We start from the raw sequence: 21,111 nt of genomic DNA on the forward strand, positions 1-21,111 counted from the left end.
GTACCAACCAAGGTACTTGGTGTACCTGATGTGCATGCATGTATTTTAAAAGGAAACGTTCAAAACACTCACAATGGTAGTTTAGGTTACCCTATCTGTAGACGGATACATGTGCAGAATGTTGGGAGACTAACAACAATGATACGTAAAGTAACTAATTTATAGATATGTTCCATGCATGGTATTTTAAGTACCTAATCTGCACACTTTGTAGAACATGCACTAAAAACCTGTCATTGGTACTTTGAGACTACCTAGATACCCCCTTTAAGTACCAGAACAAGCAGTCAGATGCTTGAAACTTGAACTGTAGTAAGTTTAAAATTACTTTGAAGTACACATGTTGGTACAGTAAATGGGAGATAGACAGTTTTTTGTCAGCACTCTGATATCATGTGAGAAGTGGTAGTGAGAGAGAGAGAAACACACCACACATGGAATGTAGAAAAGAGAATCAGGAGGCTACATTTGTGATTAGGTGTTTTGGGAGGACTCAGTTACAACAAACAATAATTGCAACAAAATAACTATTTATTACGCCAAAAATACAAAGACCTACATCACCGTTGGCATGCTATTGCACATTTTCATAAACCTCTAGAGATAATGTGGCTCTTCATGCAAGGGTTCCAAAGGTATCTTAATGGATCAAACCAAGTGCGATGCCAAAAACACTTTTGGCTGGTCAGAAGGTGTGTAGTAAACATCCTTGGTAAATCAACTAGCTCATTAGACTAGGTACTTTGACACTACCAATTTTGCTACATGTACCTTGTAGAAATATATTACATTGAAGATTACCTAGAGTACCTACATGTAGATGCTACTAATACTACCAAGTCAAGCACCAATGTAAACTCATAAGTTCTATTAGGGTCCTCTTGGACAACAAATGTACATTTAATGGTAGTTTAAAACCACCTTTGTAAACTCATAAGTCCTTTACAACCATGACAATACATACCGATATGCTCTCTTAGGCTACTTGGAAGCTTCAAAAGTACCTTGAGATTAGCTAGAAGCTAGCATGCAACCACCATCATGTACTTTTGGAATACAAACTCTAGGTATATAAGTACTTTAAATGTACTCTTGAGGTACTTATTAAAGTATCAATTTCAAGGACCTAGGTACTTTGCAAAAACTAGTACTTCATAAAGTACCATTTACAGTGTCATAGGTACTTTAATACCTAACAAAAGATTTAAAAAAGAACCATGCTAGGTAGCATGTTCAAGTTGCAATGACTTTGACCTTGTCTTCACAGCCTTGATAAGACTTTATTTTCATTGGACAGGTGGAATTTTATAGGAGATTCCAAATGCAATATTCAGACATCAAGATCTCTCTCAGATGTTTTAAGGGATTGAAGCCTTGGTTTGCTTGCAAGTTGAAGGATATGTACACTTGTTGTTTCATTGCTCACATATAGATGATATACCTCAAGGATGCACAGTGAACAATGTGGCTGCAAGTGTCAAGTATGCTTCATAGAACAAGATCTAGGAAAGTGTGGAGCTATTGCATACATGCACAATAGCATCAATAAATTGGGCGAGATGGTATTATGTCCAAATCCAAATGAGTCTATGTTTCATAAGCTCTCTTGATTGAGGGAGAATGTGATCAATGTGGATCGCAGCGGTTTGTGCTCTGTCCAAAAGAAGAATCTAAAAGTGCATTCTAGATTTTAGTAAAGGTGTTTGAAGATATTGCATCACCCCATCAAGAGGGCAAGAAGTGCAAGGATCTACTAGTCAAGGAAATGGGATGTGTATATTTTACATCCTTCCTTAAAAAGCATCTAACAACCTACATCAAACACAGTTTTATTGCCAGGTGGAAATCTCAGCAATTCAAAGATTGCATTCAAAGGTTTCCTAGAGATGTGGTAGTCTCTGTTATAAAATTTGCTAAGAATTAATATTTCAAGGAGAAAAATGAAATCCAATCAATGCATTGATGATCTTTACAAGTCACAATCTTGGTGCACATAACCTATGTTTGAGAAGAGACTGACAGGGTGTTGAAGTAGACACATTTTTACATCTCTGATGAAAAAGAGCATGACAAATTGTTTGTACATCATTGCATGCAATTGCATAGTGTGTGGCTACAAGAGCAAGGATTCAACTCCTTCAAGCGGCACTAGGTCTGGTCGATCGGATGTGCTGCTCAATTCAAGGCATCCATGCCATTTTTCTTTGTGTCAAGGTATTCTAGCTTTTGTGATCTCTTAAACATGATATCAAGTTTCTTGTTTTCTCCTAGCCTTTGAGTCGTGTCATTGATCTAGGTACTACTCTTTGACTAGCATTGAGATTCTATGGAGTTTCTTTGCATCGGGCCATGGCAAAGCAGAGCATGATGGGGTTAGTGCAATTGTCAAAAAGTCTCTAACACATGAGCAATTGAAACCTGATGCATGGCACAGAAAGTGTGCCAAGGATGTGGTTAGTTTCTTGAAACATAAATTTCAAGATGAAAACACCCCGTCAGAGTTGACTCAAATTTTTTGGGATGTTGAAGCGACTGATGTGATGAGGGAGAGGAAATGGAATTCCAAGCGAGTGGAAGGGTTATGCTCTTTGCATTGTGTGAATGGACACTTTAGGAATGACAAGTGTGCACTTCTCTATAGAGCTCTCTCATGTTTTTGTCAGTTTTGTATGTCACAATGTTGGGGAGGCGATGCCTTAACAACACACATGTCAAAAACTGGTTGTATATCATCGTCAAAACCTTGGACATCAGGGAGATGAAGAAAGTGATCAGTCAAGTGATGATGAAGGATCAAATTTGCCTATGTATGGTGGACATCATGAGTGATTCTCTACGTGTAGATGACAAATTTGCCACGCATACGAATGAAGACAAAGCACACTTCTACCTCTTGAGGTGCTCAAAGAAGAAATAAAAAACAACATAAGCTCTAAGAGATTCTTGGGACAACTGCATTTTTTTGAAATCCTATTTTATTGGATGCTTTATGTATGATTTTCACCCCAGACACTTCTGACACACATCCTTTTTGTTTTGGGACACTCGCGTCTCCGTTTGCCAAAAAGCAAACACGATGTCTCTAATCTCCTACGTGATGCAATAAATTCTAGGTGTTGACGTTAGCATAATTGCAATGGAAATGCTCTTGTCTGAGCTTGTTTTAATCGTAAATTAGTTGCTACAAAAGTTTGTCAATGCAACCCTGTGAACCTCGCCATCTCCGAATTGCTTATAGACCTTGATGGATCCCGTTCACTATTCACCACCATCATGCATAAATCCCTTTTTAGACTTAGCTCCTCCTCAGACAAGGATTCTTTGACTTTGGTGACTGTGCCTTTTATGTTGTAGAGTATAGAGCAATCAAAAGGTGGATTTCTTAGCTTTGCAATTCATGCCTTTTGTAGCTTCTTGCCAGCAAAGAATCATTGTTTTGCAAAATGTACTCACAGATTCAGGCATTGACAAGCATGATGCATCTGTTCTCTTTTTCTTTGATGACTCCCTTGTTTCATCATGGCCCATTGTGTCTTGTACAGTGATAGCCAAAGTGCTATCCATCTTGCAAAGAACTCAACGTTTCATTCAAGGACAAAGCACATCCATCAGTAGCCATCCACCTTGAGATTAGTGAGAAGTCTTCTATTGTTGAATGTCCTACTGACACATCTGAGCCACACTAACATGGGGTAAGTAGACAAGAGCCTTGCCGTTTTTAAGGTTGGAGCATGTTGGTTGCATTTTTTGAGCTAGAATGTAGACATCATTGAGGCAGATGGATGTGCAAGCCATGCTTGCTTGCTTCAAGAGAAGGAGAGATGAGGGTAGATTTTTGAATAACCTGCAAGTATAGAGAGAGAGAGAGAGAGAGAGAGAGAGAGAGAGAGAGAGAGAGAGAGAGAGAGAGAGAGAGAGAGAGAGAGAGAGAGAGAGGCACTCAGCTATAGCAGCACGCATGAAAGGTAGACGGACATACATTTCAAGAAATTGTTAAAGTGATTGGAGCCAATGTTTCAAAAAAATAAACTTAAAGTGTAGTCTCACAAGAACATCTTCAAAAGTGTGCTAAAGCACCATCCGTAAGTGCCTCACAAAGAAGTGTGAAGGACACTACTTTTTGCACCAACTTTTCATGCTATCACCCTTTGCTCTTGGTGTAGGGACATGCACTTTAAGAGCCATTTACAAGTATGGCACATGGAAAAAGCATCCAAGGCTTTAGTCCAAGTGGGGGGATTAGTAGATATACATTTGGGGGCAGCCCATGAAAAATATCTCTCTCTTTGCTTTATAATTTCTATCTAGCTTGCATAAATGCCTTCTATCCAAAATGGAGCAACATGTTGCGAGAGTGCAGGTCATTGCGGAGGTAATCATGCACATGTATATACTTCATGGTTTGAAGAAGAGCATTAACTATCTGTAAATAACCCTATTGTGCCTTTAGTGGTTACATAATCCCAAATGGCCATCTGCACTGCTCTACATGGCCACCATTCCAAAAAATGAGATGAGCATTGGATGCTCCACATGACGAACCATGGCAAGTGGATAATTAATGCTGCAATGAGCAATGTTCAAAACTGTGACTTTGTCTCTAACCTACTGATCCATTGTGGGTCCATGCAAGTGGACTGTTTCTCGCATTACACATGTTCTCAAATGCATAGTATGCTCTCTTTCCCGCTTCCAAATGACACATAGAACATTCATGCCACGTGTGATTGGCCGGAACCTCAAGGACAAGGTACTTAAATCTCTCAGCAACTTCAAGTGTCTCATTGTTGTACACAATGCATGGCTTCTCCTTATCGTTGGTTTTCACTATATATATATATATATATATATATTTGTTTTGGAGTCATTCACAACAATCAGCCCACTATGCAAGAAAAAGCTCTCAAGGACAACCATTAGCTTTTATGCATGTTCTAAAGTGTGTGCTAGAAGCACTACATCATTCGCATACAACAAAAGCATGATTACTGCATTGCAAATAGTGACCTCTTCAATGCCTTCCTCTTGCATTTGTTCCAATTGATGTAGTCAATTACCATTTGTTCCAATTGATTGATGCGTAGATCAAAGAGAGTTGGTGACAACAGACATCCTTGTTTAACCCTGATAGTGCTTACAAAAAATTCTAAAATTGCTCTTTCCATGCGCAATTGACACATCACCTTCTCATAGATTTGAGAAACCGCAAGCATAATATCACTTGGCACTTGGATTTCTCCCATCCTTCTCCACAAATTGTTACATTGAATCATATCAAAGGATTTCTTAAAGTCCATAAAACAACAATACAACCGCTTGCCTTTCAACCATCTTTCCTCCATGAGAACACAAAGAGTGAAAGTATGATCAATGGTGCTATGGCATCGGCACAAATTCTCTTGTTCTTTTGCACGCTTGTCATTCTCTTTAGCCCAATCACTCAATTTCATGTCCATTATACATCCAATTTTTTTTTCCATAAGAGACCCAATCATTATAGTCCGGTAGTTGTTTATATTCTTTACTTCCCCTCCATTATGCAAAGGCTTGACACAATTAATACTCCCATCATAAGGCATATCATGTTGAGCTACAAGGTTGAACATATCACACATCCACTCATGTGTAAAATCTCCCATCCGTTTGATCATCTTCGGCTTGATACCTTGAAGATCTCCAGCTTTGCGAGTGGCCAACTTTTCAAGCTCATTAGATATATCCTCAATAGTAAAAAAGGAGGACATACATGGGGATGAACCATAAAATTACATTTTTTCAACATTTGGTTGCTCATATAGTCTCCTACAATGTGTGTACAAATCCACAAGAATCAAGTTACCAAATTCTCAACCTGCTTGCCCCTCAAGTTTCTCCAAAATCTTCTACATGCACATGCCTTTTCTCGGAGTCAAAAAAAGTATTGCTTTACTTGCCATCTTCTTCTCTTCTTTGAATCAATGCCTTGTATGTATGCAAATGATTTTGATAGTTGTCTTTGTCCATAGTTGCATCAAGCTTTATCAAGGATTTTTGACATCTTGACATTCTTTATCAAACCACGTTTTGCATTATATATCTTTGTTGATACCATGGACATGCTTTATGGCAAAGCATTCTTCGGTAAAAGAACAAATAACTTTTTTGAAAGCTTCCCATTTAGTTTCTAGTGGTTCATCATATTGAAGCTTTGTCATCCGTAACTTTTGCTCAACCATGTCAATGTACATTGGTGCCCGTTTGAAATACATACATAGTGATAACTTCTCTTCCCTTTGACTGAGATGATCATGGCTTATGTTCTTCTCCATATGCAAGGTCAATACATAAGGTCCGATGGTTGATTGGCCAAACATAAAACTCTTTATGCAATACATGATGGATTTGGAAAGTAGCATATAGTCAATCACACTATCCCCATTTTGTTTCTACATGTAAATCCATTGGTTCCACTCCACAAAGATACACCATTGGCAACGATCATAGACTTCGGCTCTTATTCTCACCTATACTAGCATGAGCAACACAATGTAAGTATGCTTGATCAGTTGATGGACACTAGGCTTCGGTAGACAAATTTGATTATTTTTGTTGTAGAAGCCTTGATTTTTTAGTTAAAGGTGAGGTATCCATCTAGAGATCTTATGACCCTCAATTCTGATTGGCTTTTGTGGGCTCTTGATTGTCATTGCTTGCCTTTGGGTAGAAGCTTGTGCTGCATGATTTCTCTTGGTTGTTCTAGATTGAGCTGCAATTTTTGGTAACCATATTTGAGTGTTACCTTCATAAAATCCTTGTGCTTCGAGTAGCTTCATTAAAATCATCCGATGCTTCATCTGTCTTTCTTGGGTAGCTTGACTAGCATCTGACTTTGATAACCACACTTGTTGCATTGTTTGTGGCTTTGAAGGTATCTTTTGATGCCTTTTGTGATTTTTTAAACTCTTTCTTGAGTTGTTGGTCTTTAGCTGATGGCTCGGTTTGCTCCTTGTAGAACCTCTTTCTTGATGTGAGACGATTAAGACTGTTACTTTAGGCTTTTTGGCCTAAAAACTGATGTTTCCTAGGAAGTAGCCTTGAGTAGTGATTGACTCATTTGATACTACCTACCCTGTCACCTTTTGTTGTTGAAGTTGAATTGCTTGACGTATCTAAACTGGGTCATTGATGTTGATGTACTCCTTGGATAATAACATTTGGTTTATTCTTTCTGACTTCTTCTGGATGCTTTTTTGTGATGAAAACTTTGGTTGATAGACTTTTTTCTTTGGTCTCCATTGCATTGTCGATGGTTTGGGTTTTGATGTACAAGCTTTGTAGGAAGTTTAATGGAGGTTTGTTGAAGGTAAAGTCGTCTTGCAAGGTTGATCTTCTTAAATATTTACTTTAGATTTATCGTTTTTTGTGATGGTTGGCAATTTCACTTTAGCTTAATGTAGCTTATCCCTTTTTGCCCCCGGTCAGGTATCTGAAAAGTTAGGTCTTTGTGGTCCTTTGGTCTTTGGAAATTGGTTTTGGGGTACCCTAAAAGTTTGGAATTTAGGAAACTAGTTCTATTACCCACAAGCTTTCTTCTTGGCTATACCTGACTCAATTTGGAGTTGTCTATCAAAAGTTAGAGCAATTTGGTGAACTACACTTGAAACAACACTCAAAACGGTTTCAAGAACAAAACACAAGAACTTTGGCTTGTATCTTGGTCTCCAGAAGGTATTTTTAGCTCAAACTTGAGATTTGGAATTTCCTCAAGTATGTATACAAGATCATCAAGTCAAATACCCCCACTATGAAGACATGGATCGCAATCCATGACCCCCTGTCAAATTTTTAGCCCAACTTTTTGATAATATGTAAACAAGGTCATACACACGATCTGTATCAATTTTCATCAAGTTCTGAGGTTGGGGGGCACGGATCTCTATCCATGTTCAACCACATTTAGACTTGATATCTGGGAAGCTTGTTGCACTTTATGTCCACAAGCTAAATCTCAAATCGTTTTGAATTTAGACTTGTTTTGATAAGTCAAATGTTCAACAGTAGGTTTGCACTACGGTTTTTAGTATGTCACTTGTTTTGCTCCCGTTTGACCCAAATTTATGGATGTTTTTTAAAAATTGGACTTGTGTATGAACTATGGATCTGGAAAGTTTTAGGTCAAGCTGTCACTAATGGGTTCATGGATTGCGATCCATGTTTAGAGGCCAAATTGAATTTTCTTGGTACCATCAAAGCATGAAGAGTAGATGCTATGGTATCAGAACTTTTTGAAAATGGATCTCTTGGTTGAGAATTAGGTCAATTCTGACACTTTGTTAGTATGCTTGACAATTCTAGGATTTTGGTTTGGTTTTTGATATCCAAATTCAATTTTGAAAAGAACACTAGATTCCTGGTGATGTGCTCTAGCTATGGTACAAGTTTGGTCTTAGTCTGTGACAGAGGGACATGGATTGCGATCCATTTACCTCTATGTCAGAAGGTGATGAAACTTGACACACAACAGCTTGTCCTTTGTCAATTGATTCTTGCTATATGTTTTTGTTTAATTTAGACTTTTTAAGGTCAAGCAAAGGTCAATCCCTAGGTTTATATGGAGGTTTTTACCTTGAACTGTCTTTTTCCCTTTGCACCCACTTTTTAAACTTTTGTGACAATGCTTCTTTGAGAATTTTGTTCACAATGGTCTCTCCTACAGACTGGTAAAGTTTCTATCCAAAAATTCCTCTGGGGGTCATGGATCATGATCCATGTTCCACCACTTTTGGACTTGACATTTGGTGAGTTGATAGACTATGATGTTTGTTGCCTATCCCACAATTTGTTTTGAATTTGGATCAGTTTCACTCAACCAAAAGTGAATTCTACAGTCTATTGTGGTGGTTTTTGACTATCTATAACTTGTATCAGTTATATCCACTTGTCAATTTTTAGCCAAAGACCATGACGAGGTACATGGATCACGATCCATGTTTGACCTCATTTTTCTATAAAAATTGGTCAACTTATAGTCCATGTTATGATGACACTCTTCCCCCAATCTTTTTCAATTCAAATCCCTTTTGCCCAACCAAAAGAAAAATGCTGTGTCTGCTTTGCGGTTTTTGGCTATGTGGCAGAATTTTAGTGTTTTGATTAAATTTTTGTAATTTTTTGCTATGGTTTCTTTGGCAAAGTTGTGCCACTAGTTATCAAGGATGTATTGGTCAAATATCAGTCCCAAATATAAAAAAGGTACATGGGTTGCGATCCATGTTTGGAAGCATTTTGTCATGAGTTTTGTTATGCTGGTTCTCTATTCCCTGTAGAAGCCAAATACCACCCCTTTTTGAATTTGAAACACAAAAGTTTGAACCCCCAAATTTTACTATAATTCCAAGGTTTTTGTCCAATTTTTTGATTTTGGGTGTACTTAATCAGTCTATTTATGTTCACACTCAGGATTCTGGCATCTGAGAGCAAGCTTTAGTAGTGGGTGACAACTTCCAATCAGTTGGTCACAGTGGTACATGGATCGCGATCCATGTTCCTCACCCAAAACTGGAAGGAAGTTGTTCAAATTTTTTTTGCGAGCTTGTTTATCCCTTTTTGCAAGCTATTTTTGAGTTTGAATTAGCTTTGATGCTCTGGCCATCAAATTTTCAATTTTTTAGAGTTATGGTCGTTTGTGCCAAAATATGGTTTTGGACAGTTTTTACCCTGATTCTTTTAGCCCCATTTGATGGTTGAAGTTTGTATCTAACCTACTCCTAAGTATTGAAACGAAACATAAAACAAAAACAAACAGAACAGTACAAAATAAAGTCATGATACAACACTCTATTGTAACGAGAAAATTGGAGAACGAAATTCTTTTGACTATCTTACACACAACTCTCTTTACCTCTCGAGAATAGTCCTAGCAAGTCCTCAACTTCTATGCTCTACCAAAAGCACTAAACTGTTACCATATACATGTGGTAGTGATGTGTGTGAACACACTAGGACCGCCGGGGCATTTTTTCCCTCTTTAGGAGGTTTTTTCCCCCGTGCATTGTATATACGCCCATCACTCTAGGGCTATCTATCTTTCCATTGCACACTAAGTAACACACTCTCTATTGTGTGCCTTGAGCTTCCTTCGTCTTCTCCAAGCTGTGTGTGTTTCTCTGCAACCCTAATTCCAACAATTGGTATCAGAGCAGGTCACGTCCTCCCGGGCTTAGTCGCCAGCTGCTCCAGCACACGCCTGCTCACCTTCTCCGATTTCAGTGAGCTTTGGCGAGCGTTCGCAGGTCGACAAATATTTTGGGAGAGCTCAAAGAGCTTGGTCTGCTCAGAATTTTGATTTGGGCTCATTTCGGCCTCCGTTTCCCCTACAGGCAGTACTGCACATGCTATTTCGTCATTTTGTGCAGATTTTCTGTCAGTGCCGTTTTTTGCATAACAGGTGCCTTATAGTCTTCAACGGTTTGTGCTATATAGCACAAGTTGTTCCCGCTCCATTTCTCCTATTTTCGGGCAGTTTTCACATCAGGTGCAGCATTTACCATGGCTGACAACAACAACACAGATGTGTTCAAGATGTTTGCTGCTGAGGACAGGTTGGATGGGGACAACTACCCTATGTGGGCTTATATGATGCAACATGTTCTTGTGTCAAAAGGTGTCTGGAACATTGTGCAGGGCATTGATGTACGTCCTGGTTCTGAAGATGTAGGCGATTTTGAGGATGTTGCAGGTCTTGCTGCAAGGATTGCAGCTCTTAGAGTTTTTTTGCCTACGGCAGAACAAGCTCGTTGGGATGTTAAGGATGCACAGGCTCATGCATTGATTGCGTTGTCTGTGAAGCGCACCATTATTTCTCACATCCGTTCAGCAAAATCTGCAAAACAGGCTTGGGATATTCTAGCAGGTCTTTATGCAAGCCGCAATGAGGCTAAAATTGCTTTGCTGCGTAAAGAGCTAGAGTCGAAGATTATGCATGAGGAAGATGATATGGACACTTTCCTTGCTAGTGTCAAGGATATCAATGAGCAACTCATTTCTGCAGGTGAAGTCATTTCGGACAGTTCCCTTGTGCAGACTGTTCTTGATGCCTTACCAGATTCCTACCAGACTTTTGCTAGTACTTGGAGACTGATGACCCAAGGAAATCCTGAAGTTGTCAAGTTTGATGCATTATGCACATTGCTGTTGCAAGAGTCACTTTCTAGAAAAAACAGGACTAGGCAGCGTGCAGTTGAACAGGCTTTTATTGCTTCTCAAAGAAAGGGTGGTAACAGTAATGCAGCCACTTCTTATGGTTCTGCTGCGAGTGGAAAAAATTCTGTTCCTAATGCTTCTGCTGGCAGCACTTCGTCTGGCAATTCTGGTGATAAGGGCAAAAAGAAGATGCGTTGCCATTATTGTAAACCCAATGATCACTTGATCAAGTCGTGTCCTAATTTGAAGGCCAAAGAGGCTAAGAAGAAAGAGGGTGGTTCCACTGCAAATGCTGGATCCACTACAAATGTAGCCATTGTTGAGTCTTCTGTGAAAGGAGATTGTGATGCTGATGTTGATGCAGAATGGGCTTTTAGCACAGAGTGCACTTACAATCCTGCTGTCCATGATGCATGCTTGTCAGTTGCTGCAGATTCACATGTGTGGTATTTCGACAGTGGTGCTACAAAGCACATTACCTCACATCATGAATTGTTTACCTCTCTCGAGTCAGTCCCTCATGGGAACTCAGTCACTTGTGCCAACAACGCTTCTTATCCAGTTCAGGGAGTTGGAAAGATTGTGCTCACTGCTGCTAATGGCAGTTCCTTCACACTTGTTGATGCACTTTATGTACCTGGGATCAAGAAGAATCTCTTGTCTGTATCCGCACTTGCTAGACTTGGACTTGTAGTCAAATTTGTGGATGACAGATGTACAGTTCATGATCTCAGTTTTGGTGATGAAATTGTTGCATCTGGGCTTTTGTGCCGTGGGTTGTATAAGCTCACTTTGTATGACAAGTGTGGACAAAATTTTGCAAATGCTGTTGCAGATTCAAGGGCTATTTCAGATGCAAAACTTTGGCATGCACGTTTTGGTCATCTGAATTTTGCCAGTTTGCTGCGTTTGCAGAAATCTGATATGGTTGCTTCTTTGCCGCCTCTTGAAGCACCTGTCAAACATGTTTGTGAAGGCTGTATTCTGGGTAAAATGCAGCGTTCTAAGTTTCCAAAGGATGGTTCAGTTAGGGCCACATGCAGGTTGCAGCTTGTGCATAGTGATGTTTGTGGGCCCATGCAAACTCCGTCCTTGGGCAATTACCTGTACTTCGTGACTTTCATTGATGATTACTCCAGGCATGCATGGGTATTTCCGCTTAAAGCGAAGTCCGAAGTTTTTATGTGCTTCAAAAAATTTCTGGCTATGGCTAAAAATGTCTCAAAATGTACTATGGGCACCCTCCGTTCCGATCGAGGGGGGGAGTATATGTCGCATGAATTTAATGCATTTCTGGCTAGTCGTGGGATAAAACACCAATGTACAGTGCCTTATACACCTCAGCAAAATGGTGTTGCTGAGAGGAAAAACAGGTCACTAACGGAAATGGCACGATGTATGGTCAAAAGTCACGCTTTGCCGCATTCTTTTTGGCTTGAGGCCATCATGTGTGCCACTTATGTACTTAACAGGTGTCCTACGAAAGCTTTGCAGTCTATTACTCCATATGAAGCATGGCATGATAGAAAGCCTTCTATTGAGCACATGCGTGTTTTTGGCTGCTCGGCATATGCTTTGGTGCCACAAGTGCAGCGCAGAAAATTGGATGATAAGGCTGTCAAATGTATTTTTGTTGGTTATAGTGCTGAAAGCAAAGGTTACAGGTTGTATCATCCGCAAACAAAACGTATTCTGGTTTCACGGGATGTAGTATTTGTGGAAGATTTTGTTCAGCCCTTGCTGTCATGTACTAGAGACAGTAATGTAAGCTCACAGGACATTTATGACACTTTGTTGCCTCTTTTCAGTGGTGGAAATACGAATGTAAGTTCCAATGAGGCAAATGTACAGCCTATGGGGGTTTCTGAAAATGTTTTAGAACAGCCTATTACTGATGCAGATGTACATGATGTACTTGATGAGGAAAGGGCTGAAAATGAGCAGGCTAGAGGTATGCCAAAATGGCTGGTGCACACTTTGCGTGACAGTAAATTGGATGCACCTTTATCTAGTCATACTCGTTCAGGCTCTCGCCATGCATCTTATGCATCAGATTGTTATGCTTTGGCTGTGTCTAGTTTACATGATGTTGAGGAGCCTCTGTCTTCTGATGAAGCACAGAATTCAGAAAATTGGATTGCTGCCATGAAATCAGAATATGATGCACTTATAGAGAATGACACATGGACTTTATGTGATTTGCCTCCTGGCAAAAAGGCCATTGGTACAAAGTGGGTTTACAAGTTGAAACGCAAGCCGGATGGTGAGATCGATCGCCATAAGGCTCGACTTGTTGCAAAGGGTTATGCATAACAAAAAGGCATAGATTATGAAGAGACTTTTGCTCCCACTTGTCGTATGACTACTGTGCGTTTTCTATGTGCATTGGCAGCTCATTTTTGTTGGGATGTACATCAATCAGACATTGTTACTGCTTTCTTGAATGGTGACATATTTGAGGAAGTTTATGTAACGCAGCCTCGCGGTTTTGTCATAAAAGGACAAGAGGACAAAGTGTGCAAATGTAAGAAGGCTTTGTATGGGTTGAAGCAATCTCATCGTGCTTGGTATGAGAAAGCTGACACTCATTTGGTTAAACGAGGCTTTCGTAACAGTCCAACAGAAAGCACATTGTATGTAAAGCGTGAGGATGATGTATTTCTCATTGTGGTTCTTTATGTTGATGATTTGCTGATCACTGGACCAAATGAGAGACATATTGCTGAATTTAAGGCTGATTTGAATGCTACTTTCAAGATGAAAGATTTGGGGCTGTTGCATCATTACTTGGGTATACAGTTTAAGCAGTGTGATGGTGGTATTGCCTTGTGTCAGAAAAGTTACATAGAGACATTGCTATGTAAGTTTGGACTTGAGGATTGCAAACCTATTGCCACTCCCATGGAAACAGGTTTGAAGTTGAGTCTACATGATGCTGGCGATCCTGCTGATGTCACTCTTTACCAAACTGCTGTTGGCTGCCTCATTTATGTATGCAACACGAGGCCAGATATTCAGTTTGCAGTCTCGCAGGTCAGTAGATTTATGCATAGCCCAGGGTCTAAGCATTGGCAGGCTGTCAAGAGGATTTTCCGCTACCTTAGTGGCACTTTACATCTTGGCTTGTTTATCCCAAGGGGGGATCATTGCCGCCAGACTTACATGCTTTTTCGGACTCAGATTGGGCTGGTTGTTTTGACACGCGAGTGTCCACAAGTGGTTTTTGTTTCATGCTTGGCAGTTCATGTATATCATGGTTGAGCAAGAAGCAACCTACTGTGGCCACTTCGAGTTGTGAGGCTGAGTACAGGGCAGTCTTCACAGCTACGATTGAGTGTGTATGGCTCAGACGCCTTATGGCTGACTTGGGTGTTGGACAGGACACTACCAACACTATCTACACTGACAGTCAGAGTGCATTGGCAGTTGCGAGGAACCCAGTTTTTCATGCTCGCACAAAGCACATTGAGGTGCATTACCACTATGTCAGGGAGAGGCTCTCAGCAGGAGAGATCAGCTTGGCTTATGTGCCAACACAGGACAACCTTGCAGATATTTTCACAAAGGCATTGTCTCGTGAGAAGCTTGAAGCTTTCCGCAAAGCTTTGGGCTTACTCCCCTTTGTGGACTGATCCTGTCCTCAGGGCATGGCACTTCCCTTTACTCATGTGCCAGCTCTTGTTCACCGCATCACTCCAGGGGGGATTTGTTACCATATACATGTGGTAGTGATGTGTGTGAACACACTAGGACCGCCGGGGCATTTTTTCCCTCTTTAGGAGGTTTTTTCCCCCGTGCATTGTATATACGCCCATCACTCTAGGGCTATCTGTCTTTCCATTGCACACTAAGTAACACACTCTCTATTGTGTGCCTTGAGCTTCCTTCGTCTTCTCCAAGCTGTGTGTGTTTCTCTGCAACCCTAATTCCAACATAAACCTCGTGTCTAGCTACTTCGGTATAAATGGAATGGAAAAGAACACTCTTAATACGCACTAGTTCACTCACCATCTAAGGATCATTATCCATGACAACGACGCCAATGTTAGCGGTCACCATGAGGGACGTCTCAAGCATAGATATTTGGCACTAACATAATGTCAATACTCAGGGAAGTGACTTGGATGGGGAACGGAGACTCTTTGAGGTTGTCAATCTCAAGAAGTGAACCTAACAAGCAAACACACCAACTCAACAAGCAAACCACCACTCAATGATTGGGGAATGTTGCCTAATTCATATCTCACCACTCTAGGTCATCATGCCATTTTGGTACTTGAACGAACTCAAAATGCAACAAAACTTTAGGAGCAGGTCTAGGACACCTAGGGACACTATCCTACCAAGTCTGGTTGCAATTGGACAAGGTATCAAAATCACAATCCATCATGAAAAAGGTCTTAAAAACTGCAATAGAACATACAAAAAATTCTGACCTATGGTCTAAGAACACTCTCCTTTGGTCAAAACATTAAAAAACAGTGATTTAAGCACTCAAAGTTGATAATAAGGCTCACTAGCAAGTAGTCATGAAGCTCAACAAAACTAAAAATGCTTACACTTGAATGAAAGAGCATAGAGAGAGAAACACAATGCAAGTTTTGAAATAAAAAATGGATTACCCAATCATTAGAGAAGTCAATTACACGTTGGAGGTTTGTAGTTGCTTGAGCGTACGGACAACAAAGCCCTTTCTTCTTCAGAAGATAAGCCTCTTTTTACATTAAAGTTATTGACCTTTATACCTAGGGCTTTCTAAATGGCCAGTGGTTGGCTCACATGGACCTTTACAATCATCATAAAAGAATTATCTCATGGAATTGACCTTCTACTCTGGATTCAGGATTTACACAGAGTATCACGACACGAGCCTGAGAAAATAATAGAGTACAAATGTGGTGTCCAGCTAGGTGGGTGCATGTTCTGTCAATCTGCTAACATTGTCGTAGCCATATGCTAAACAAAAATGGTGTGCCATTGAGAATAAGTGGATGAACCATACCACTGAGAAGTGCTACTATAATCAAGGACAAGTTAAGGAGAGGACTTTGTTATCGTATACATGTGGTAGTGATGTGTGTGAACACACTTAGAATTGCCGGGGTATTTTTTCCCTCACTAGGAGGTTTTCTTCACCGTGCATTGTATATACACCTATCACTCTGAGGCTATCTTATCTTTCCATTGCACATTAAGTAATATACTCTCTGTTGTGTGCCTTGAACTTCCTTTGTCTTCTCCAAGCTGTGTGTGTTTTCTTGCAACCCTAATTCTAACAATTGGTATTAGAGCAGGTTGCATCCTCTTGATCTTAGTCTCTAGTAGCTCCAACAACACTTTCTATTAGTGCCATTTTTTGCAAAGCAGGTACCTTATAGTCTTCTACATTTTGTTCTATATAGCATGTCTTATTTTGCTTTGTTTCTCATATTTTTGGATAGTTTTCACATCAGGTGCAACATTTTCCATGGATGACAACAACACAGATGTGTTCAAGATGTTTGTTACTGAGGATAGATTGGATGGGGACAATTACCCTATGTGGGCTTATATGATGCAACATGTCCTTGTGTCATAGGGTGTTTGAAATATTGTGCAGGGCATTGATGTACATCTTGGTTCTAAGGATGTAGGCAATGTTGCAGGTTTTGGTGGCAAGATTGCTATTGTTAAAGCTATTTTGCAAGCTTGTTGGGAAGTAAATGATGCACAGGCTCATGCTTTGATTGCATTTTCCATGAAGCGCACTATTACTCCTCATATTCATTCAACAAAATCTACAAAACAAGCTTGGGATGTTTTGGATGGTCTTTATGAAAGTCAGAATGAGGCAAAAATTGCATTGTTGCACGTAAAGAGATGGAGTCAAAGATTATGCATGAGGAAGATGAAATGGACACTTTCCTTGCTCGTGTCAAGGATACAATGAGCAACTTATTTTTACAGGCAAAGTCATTTCTGACAGTTCTTGTGTGCAGACTGTTCTTGATGGCTTGCCAAATTCTTACCAGACATTTGCTAGCACTTGGAGACTTATGACCTAGGAAATCTAGAAGTTGTCAACTTTGTTGCATTATGCACATTGTTGCTGCAAGAGTCACTTTCTAGAAAAAAATGGACGAGACAATGTGTAGTTGAACATGCCTTTATTGCTGCTCAAAGAAAAGGTGGTAATAGCAATGTAGCCACTTCTCATGGTTCTTTTGCGACTGGGAAATCACCTATTCCCAATGCTTCCGCTAGCAAAAACTTGTCTAAAAATTTTGGTAAAAAGGGCAAAAATTGTTAAGCTAAGGATCACTTGATCAAGCAGTGTCTGAAATTGAAGGCAAAAGAGGCTAAGAATAAAGAGGCTAGATCAAGTGTAGCTATTGTGGAATCTTTTGTGAAAGGAAATTGTGATGATATAAATGGAGAGTGGGATTTTAATGCACAGTGTACTTATGATCCTGATATCCATGATGCATGCATGCCAATGTTGCAGATTCACATGTGTGGTATTTTGAAAGTGGTGCTACAAAGCACATTACCTCATGTTAGCATATTGACCAAACGGCAGGTGCCCACCTAGCCGGATGCCACATTTGTGCTCTATTATTTTTTTGAGCTATTGTAGTGATACTCTGTGTAAATCCCAATTCCATAGTAGCGGGTCAATTCTTTAAGTTGTAATTTTGTCATGATATTTGTAAAGGTCAGCCACTGGCCATTTAGAAATCCCTAGGTATAAAGGTCAATAACTTTAATGTGAAAAGAGTCTTATCTTTTGGGAAGAAAGAGCTCTATTGTACACAAGCTCAAGCTACTAAGCTGCTCCAACTTGTAATTAACTTTTCTAATGATTGGGTAATCGGATCTCAATTCCAAAACTTGCATTGTGTTCCTCTCCCTTTTCTCTTTCATTCAAGTGTAAGCATTGTTAGTTTTGTTGAGGTTCACGACTATACATTAGTGAGCGTAATATTTAGATTTGAGTGCTTAAATCACTGTTTTTAAACGTTTTGACCATAGGAGAGTGTTCTTAGACATGACAAAAACTTTGGTATGTTTTGTTGCAATTTTTGGGACCTTTTCCATGATGGATTGTGATTTTGATATCTTGTCGGACTGCAACTAGAATTGGTAGGATAGTGCCCCTAGGTGTCTTAGACCACCTCCTAAAGTTTCATTGAATTTCAAGTCCATTCGAGTGCCGAAATGGCGTGTTGACCTAGAGTGGTGAGAAAGGACATAGGTAGGGTTCCCTAATCATTGAGTGTTGGTTTGCTTGTTGAGTTGATGTGTTTTCTTATTAGGTACACTTCTTGAGGATTGAAAACCTCAAAGAGTCTTTGTGCCCCATCCAAGTCACTTCCCTGAGTATTGCAATTATGTTAGTGCTAAATAGCTATGCTGTAGATGTCCATCATAGCGGCCCACTAACATTGGTGCCGTTGTCGCGGATAATGATCCTTAGATGGTGAGTGACCTAGTGCATATTGAGAGCGTTCTTTTTCAAAGATTTTTCATTCTATTCCATTTACACCTTAACAATGAAGCAGCTAGACATGGGATTTAGTGCTTGATAGAGTCTAGAAGTCGAGGACTTGCTAGATCTACCCTTGAGAGATAAAGAGGGTTGTCAGTGAGATAGCCAATAGCATTTCATTCTTTAATTTTCTTGTGCGTGTCTGTCGCACGTGTCAATGCAAGGGGCTTGCCGATACACTGTGTGAGCCACAAATGGCTGCAAGGACACAACCAGACTAATCTAGCAAGCTCAAGAGAGCAAGGTTGTGTCACTCACCGCCCTATGCTCGCCTTCGTGGAGGATTCCTCGCCATGAAGAAGAAGGAGCTATCACCGTGCCTCGCTCAACCGCTTCGCCACCGCTCTGCCGTCGTCGCAATGCTCGACCACTCTCTCTCTCTCTCTCTCTCTCTCTCTCTCTCTCTCTCTCTCTCTCTCTCTCTCTCTCTCTCTCTCTCTCTCTCTCACACTCTCACGCATACACACACACACAAGGAGATGAAGAAGAAGAAGATGGAGATGGAGCAAGAGCACTCTTCAATTGCACAAATGAAAGAATAAGTGTTTTTTAGGTTTAGGTGACTTTTATATGAGCTCGCCCCATTCACACTTGGACACCCATATTTAGCCAACTAACCCTTGAATGTTCCTGTTAGAGTGCGCCTCTCATCGGTGATCACTCATACCGTTTTTCTATTGGACCGACAAGCCCGCCGGCCCATGACTACTAGAAGTGGATGCCAGTGGTTAACATGCCCCCCTTCTTGATGTAGATTTCGTCCTCGAAATATAATAGTGCAGCATTGAGATCCACGATAGGAGTAACTGTGTCAGAAGAAAAACAACATTGTGAAAGCTCAAAGGTGGCATGTACAGGTGTGCAATAAGTGAGATGCATACATGATATCCTAGGAATGCAAAAACAAATTCATGAATTGTAACATTGCCAACTAGAACAAGCGTAGTACCTGAATAAAATGCAATTGAGTTACGGTCTATTAGGTCGACACTAAGAGAAGTACACAAGAGCTAGGGCTAAATTAAGTACTAGATTGACCAACGCTAATTAAAAGGTGTCGACTAAAGAGTAGTTAACCCTAGGAATGCTCATCGAGGTCTAAGGACTAGTGGTCTTGTCACTTATACCACTTGTGTGATCCACATAAAATACAAGGAAGTTTGTGCTATTTGTTTTCTCTTTTCTTCTTCTCTTTTTTTTCCTTTTTTCTTTTTTGTTGTTGTCATAGTTGCTACAAGTAGCTGGGGGACTCGAGGTCTCAAATATCAGTAGCTGGGAGACTCAAGGTCTCAAATACCAGCTTGAGCATGAACTAGCCGGGAGACTCAATGTCTCAAATACCAGCTTAACACATGGGCTACCATAACACAAGTCACACTTAGGTGGAATAAACTAGAGAGAACTATATCCTTATAGCCTAAAACATTACTATTGTTACTACAATTAATAGACTATTTAGGAATTAAAGTCAGCAATTAAGTGGCATAGTTTAGCCTAAGGTCCTGACACCTACTTAAAGCCAACTAATAGACCAAACTCAAAAAGAAGAACAAGGTATAAGAAGTTTGAAAAAATTATAGCATCTAAATTGGCAATGCCACAACTTCATAAATTTTATGCATTGTTAGAATTCAAATAACAAGGTGCAAACATGTAAATGTAAAAGCATAGATAAAAGGAAGTAGTACACCTGATATAATGGATAACATCCGTTGTAACATGTAAACATCCATTGTTTTTGTCCTTCAAAGGCATCCTTATGTAGTCACAAACTGCACAATAGTCACCACCAAACATCCACCTTCCAGAGGCACATCAGCGGGAAAAAAGAACTTTGCTAATCACTAAAGTCCAAAACTGAAACACTCATATCGTGCTAATCCTACCTACCCTCCATCACTCAAGCGATGAGGATCAAAGGTGTTTGATGACATAGGTTTTTGTTTCAGTGTACCGGATGTGACATGTGTAGGTATGGGTCAATAATTTTGACTAGTATTGTGCACACTCGTTGGCTAATAGCTCTTGCTCTTTACTTTTTTTCTTTTTTGTGAGTATAAGGCTTTATATATACATTCCCTAAGATTGGTGATTGAGAAGTCAGAGAAAGAAGGGTAAGAGGGAAATAATTCAATAGGCTGACATGAATGAAGACTTCCCCCCTTCCTTGGGTAGGTCATACTATTGAAATGTGCTCGTCACCCTTTGAAACCAATTGTTCCAGTTGGTAATAGGTGATCATTTTTGCCAGTAGTTTTCTATTACCTTAGGTGCCTTATCGAGTTGCAAGGGTGGTAATGTACTCTCCCAAGATCAAACTTAAATTGGTTCATCAGGTGATTCTTGAACATTGTGGATTCCTTTGTAGCTTTATGGAGGTCCACTATTGTAGGTGGAGGATG

The sequence above is a fragment of the Adiantum capillus-veneris genome, chromosome 22 (genome assembly GCF_014529385.1).
Source record: "Adiantum capillus-veneris isolate H3 chromosome 22, ASM1452938v2, whole genome shotgun sequence".
In the NCBI taxonomy this organism is placed as follows: Eukaryota; Viridiplantae; Streptophyta; class Polypodiopsida; order Polypodiales; family Pteridaceae; genus Adiantum; species Adiantum capillus-veneris.